The following is a 5,939-nucleotide window of genomic DNA, read 5'->3' as shown; positions in this document are numbered from 1 at the left end:
ATCTGACTGTCCAGCGTATTTGAAAAAGTTAAGCAAACTTTCCTGTCTTTTTGACATTTTTCCCCTGCGTGAAACGATCGAGGCTAACAGCAATCTCAACTCGTACAACAAGCGCGCAAGTCATGTGTCACAAACATTGAACACTACACAAACAGTATTTATTTATTTATTTTTCATTTAGGCAATTAATTTTAGTGACACAGTAGGTGCCGGATCCAATAAAAAAGGTGCCGGATCCAATGTCGGAGGTGACGGAACATGTTCCGGCGTGTTCAGGCTCAAATTAAGCCCTGTGTATAACATATGTTAACATATGTATACAACATACAACACTGGATACGGCCATAGCCAGGGTTTAATAACTAGTGAGGTCCATGGTGGGGTGTCAATAATTATACATAATAGTGCCAATAAATGCCATAAATCATTCAACTTTAATAAATACAATGAATAATAAAGTTAGCAAAATATTTAGCAAATACTAAATACTGTGGCTATTGTTTTTTCAAAATGACTGGAGTAATCTCCGAGTGGGCCAGCATCAATCTGGTATGAGAGACTCTGGAATGCTCCTTGAAGTCGGGATGTCAGTTTGACTGGAAATAATTAATACACATATACTGTATGTAGGCTATACTGTATATGTCAGATACAAATAATCTAATAACAACAATATATTGTAACAATCACAAATTTAACAATTATATTATAACAATAAGGCAAATACAAAAGCAGAAAACAAAGCACCAGTAGCCTATGACAATTTACAAATCTTTATTCAACATTTAAACACAGACACAATCATACGACACATAAACATTACAGAATCACTACAGCAGGCGGACCACGTAAACTGTGGGGCAGCCAGTCCAAGTCCAAGTGTAAATAGCAACAGTTGTGGATTCAGTAGACATTTAGATGCTATTTACTTATAAATAGTGACAGATAACGTTACTATTTGCTCATCAGTATTGTTGTGCATTAAACATCCTGCAATTTAACTGACAGTAGATTATTAGATTTATAAAACAATATTAAAATCATGGCAACTTATTGAGATATTAAAGACTAGAGCTACCCCTAACCTTACCCTAAATGTAACTTTTATGAATTAAAATGAATTTTAAGTCAAATCATTTTTATTGAAAACAATTTTGCGTTTAATAACTGTAAAGTTATAAAAAAAAGCGCTATCAGTGGGAATAGAACCCCGGTCTCCCTTTACATTACGCCACAGAAACCGCTGACTAAAGAGGTGACTTTTTCCACATATAGGGTAGACTGGCCTAGTGTAATTAGTTCTGCCAACAAGTAGGCTATTTGCAGTGGTCCAAATAGACACCTCGAATGCATTAACCAGAGGGGAAATAGGCTATGGTCGTTGGATCACAGAGACCACTCACTTTTCCTACAGGACAAATTCCTTTAACGTTACAAAAGAATATAATGTTAATTCATGCAGTCATTGAATGTATTTAATCATTGACTCTAAATTATCACCAGTTTAACTAAAACAGAAAAATTTGTATGTCGCACATCAAATAAGACTCAGAAATATTACACGTTCAAAAATGTCATGTTTACACGACGAAAACGTTCGTATAGAAACACGTAACAAAAAATACACGGCCAAAAATGTTGCGTTAAGGCGATACAAACGATCGTGTCTTTAAATAACATGACAAAAAACTTCGCGTTTAGACGTACAAAACGTTCGCGTTTACACGGACCAAAAAGACGCGTACAAACTGTGCGTGTTAATGCGTCCAAATTTCACGCGTTGCATATAATAGGTATTGTCCCCAACGGCGTTCCATAACACACACTCACACTCATTGTCCCTCGCTCAATCACTCACTTGCGCTCACTCGCGCGCACACACACACACACTCGCGCGCACAGTCGCACACACACACACACACACACACACACTCGCGCGCACACACACACACACACACACTGTCCCTCGCTCACTCACTCACACACACACGTGCTCACCCGCGCACACACACACACTTGCATGCACACACTCGCACGCACACACTCACTGACTGGCGCACACAGACACACTCACTGTTGCTCGCACTCTCACTCACTCGCGCACACTCACTCTCGTTTAAAGGGGTGGTGAATTACTGTCTCATGAATACTGAGTTTTTTACACTGTTAAAGAGTTGGATTCCCATGCTAAACATGGACAAAGTTTCAAAAATTAAATTGTTTGTTTGAAGGAGTATTTCTGTGCCAAAAATTGTCCTTCCGGTTTGTCACAAGTTTTGGAAAGTTTTTTTCGAGTATGGCTCTGTCTCACGTAAGAGAGGGCGGAATTTCCTTATATGGGTCCTAAGGGCACTTCTGCCGGGAGAACGCGGGCGCGCGCGCACTCGTAGACCAGACAGACAGAGAAAGCAGTTCACCATCAGAGCACTGCGCTCTGCTCTGCTGAGCCTTTTGGAAGTAATAGTCACCAAATAAGTGTGTTTTTGGATGCCAGGGCAAGAGAACCATGCACATATTCCCAAAGAACCCAGCGTTAACGGACCAGTGGATGGAGTTTGTTTTTTTAGAGCATCAACGGAGCTGTGTAAGACTTTCCCTGTGATTGTTTTACAAACAAACCCCATCGACGGATTTGCAGATCGTCTAATGCATCTAATGGATCGAGCAGTCGCAATGATAAAGGTTTGCGGTCGTGATTGGAACCGGTGAGTAAAACTGGTATCTGCTTCAGATGTCTCTGTGTTGTTAGTGTGGCACGTTAGCTCACAGCGTTAGCTTCGCCCACACGGCCATTAGACAGTATAGCAGCTAGCACACGGCCCGCCTCCAGCCGATCGATTTTTTCCGGAAATATTCGGTACTGCCGCAATACTACTCTATAGGTACTCAAGATTAACAGGAGATTGAGTGAAAAGGGGCTTTTCACCCCCCCTTTAAATACTCAACCCGTCGTAGAGGACCGTTAAAAAAATTAAACATGCTAGTCTTTCTGTTGTGATGTCGTGAAGCATCGCAGACGCAACATAGGTTGTCGCCCACTATGACACTATACGAGATGAAACGAGCGAATCTTGCGTCCCGACGCCCGTTGTCGTTTATGAATCCCCACAACACCCTACGTCAAACGGATCGTGCCAAAATCGTGTAATCTGAACCAGGCAGGTAATAAACGTTTGAGAATCACGCAAACAACCTATTAAAGTACTAAGACATGGGAACAGTATAGCTAACATTCACATTTGAATATGTATCGCAAGTCGTATCGTCATTGCAATATTAAACAAAGTTATCGCACATCGCAGCTTTTCCTCATATCGTGCAGCCCTACTATAGATTCTATGGACTATGCAGGCTAGCCTCTGTTTAAAACTCATTTATTGTTAACCTACAAATGCTTTGTAATTTTATGATTCATAGTAATTTCCCTTTTCTCTTATTAGCCAACTGATGAGGAAGAGGTGGTGAAGAGGATGAATGTTGGGCTCTTGATGGTCACAGAGGAGAACACTGCAAAACTTCTCCCAAAGGAAATAATTGATGTGGCTGTGGTGTTAGAGGAGGAGATTGTGCTTGATGGCTTAAAGGACGTGTCAAATGCCTTTGCTGTACTAATGGGGCTTCTTTATGCTATGGATGTCACTTACCCCAAAGAGGTCAAATATACATTTGAAGTACTCCAAAAAATGCTCATGAAAATTGGTGGCGAGGCATGTTCGCGGATTAAGGAACAAACTGTTCAGTGTTTAGTGGAAGAGGATTTTACTCTCCCCTACTCACACGCACTGACATTCTGACTTGATGTTTTTAATCATCAACTTTGAAGACAAAATCTCAGAAACAAATATAACTCTTGCTAGCTCTAATGAAAAGGAGAAAATCATTTTGTTCAAAGATATGCAACTTCAATGTAAGTGTTTATTTTTTATATATGCCGCATCTTTCTCACCTTTTTTACCCCTGACCTGTTTTCATGCCTGATAATTGAAGTAATCCATGTGACTCCAGTGGATTGAGCTCAAGTTTATGAAGTGCTTTGTTTGCACAAAAAAACGTGAATGTGCGTTTATTACGCCCCGCCTCTAGGGGAATATAAAACACTAAAGAGGCGTAATAAATAATTGGTTGGGTTGTGGAAATGGAATCCCAGCACGCATCCCTCCGGTCGATAATCAAAAAAACAAATGCACAAAATTGAAGCAAAAGTAATAAATTTATTAAAGGATAACAAGTGAAATAAAGAGCAAATATTCAGGGTGTCCAAATGGCCAAAATAACAAACAAAACGAATGTAAAAAGAAAAGAGGGGAAATTAATAACCTAATCAAAAAAAAAAAATACATTAAAGCAACAGGATACAAGCTGCTGCTATAACTGTCAAGCATGTGTGAGAATAAACAAATGTCAGTGTGATGACATTAACATCAGCTTGAATTAAGTGCAATCGAATTAAAAAAACAAAAAAAACATTTAATGAACATTACACATGAAAATCATTTGCTCAAAACAATATTTTGTCTGTTCAATAAAACAATACAAGTATGGAGTATGTGAGTATGTACAACCTCATAAAGTGAATGAAATAAGAAAACTGTTGACAAGCAAATCACAAAATATCAGGCCACTATTCATAACAAATCTCTATGAATATTAAAAAGCATTTCTCAAACAGCATTTAAAGGAGATGTACTTGTCAGACAATTCAATGAGTTAATATTTTTGTGAATGTTATAATAAACGTTAAAGTTATGGTTTATTTGTGCTCTGTTATTCCAGAATTTGTTTTAACAAAAAAGTTTTTGTCATGTTAAGTTGTGTTGAAGTTGACTTAACTCATAATGAAGTTGACTTAACTCATCATTTTAAGGCAACCGTGTAAACTTCTTAGTTAATTGTTACAACAAACTATATGTAGTTAAGATTACGTTGAGTTAACTTAAAATAGTTTGTTCATATATTGAATTAGTTTGTTCATATAATATTGAATTAAGTTGAGTGAATTTAAATTTGTAAGTTAACTTAATCCCTTTGATTGCTTGAATAAGTTGATACAATATTTAATCCTAAACTATGACGACAAAATCACTTGTTGTAAAAACTCACAATTTTAGTTTCAATGAACTCAAAATTAAGGCAACCAGGTAACTTACTTTTTTTAGTCAAACTAACAAATCATTTTTTACAGTGTGACTTTTGACATTCTTTACAATACTTTTTATAGTTCACATCCGCACAGGTTCAGTCCTCTACAGACAATCTGTCCAATCCGAAGTCTTGAACTGTCCTCCGTTCTGGAAACCCCCTTGTAACTCCATATGAAGAGTTCAGATGCAAAAGACTCTAAATGCCATCTGAAATTTTCTTACAGAATGATCATTTTTATCAAGCTTGTATATTTAAATTCAATAATTTCACTTAAATGGCAATGAAGATTACCTATTAATTATCATTTAAGTGAAATTACTTAATTTTACAAGCTTGATAAAAATGATCATTCTATAAGAAAATTTCAGATGGCATTTAGAGGCTTTTGCATCTGAACTCTTCATATATAAAGCGCTTTCCTTTGTTCTCCTTTGTTTGCTGCTCTGGACCCTCTGCCTTTCTCCTGCGTCTCATGCTCCTCATCAAACAGGTAATGCTTGCCATTTCTACTTTGCTAAGTTAAATGCTTTTCACTACTTAATGTTACTTCTATCTATTGATTAAATGCTTAAACGTGAGTACATTATTATTACTTCTTGCATGCATTATTACAATAAAAGTTTATTACAAAAATAAAATGCAATGTCTTCTTTGATTACAACAGTTCAATAATAAAGACCTTTACAAAATCGTCTCCATTGTCTTCCTTAATAAAACAATTTCACAATAAAGGCCTTTACCAAACAAGTTGCATTGTCTTTTTCTCAATAAACCAGACTCCAAATAAAAATACTTTT

Source organism: Abramis brama (assembly GCF_963993115.1).
Source record: "Abramis brama genome assembly, chromosome: 1".
NCBI lineage: Eukaryota > Metazoa > Chordata > Actinopteri > Cypriniformes > Leuciscidae > Abramis > Abramis brama.
Note: the sequence above shows the minus strand (reverse complement) of the source record.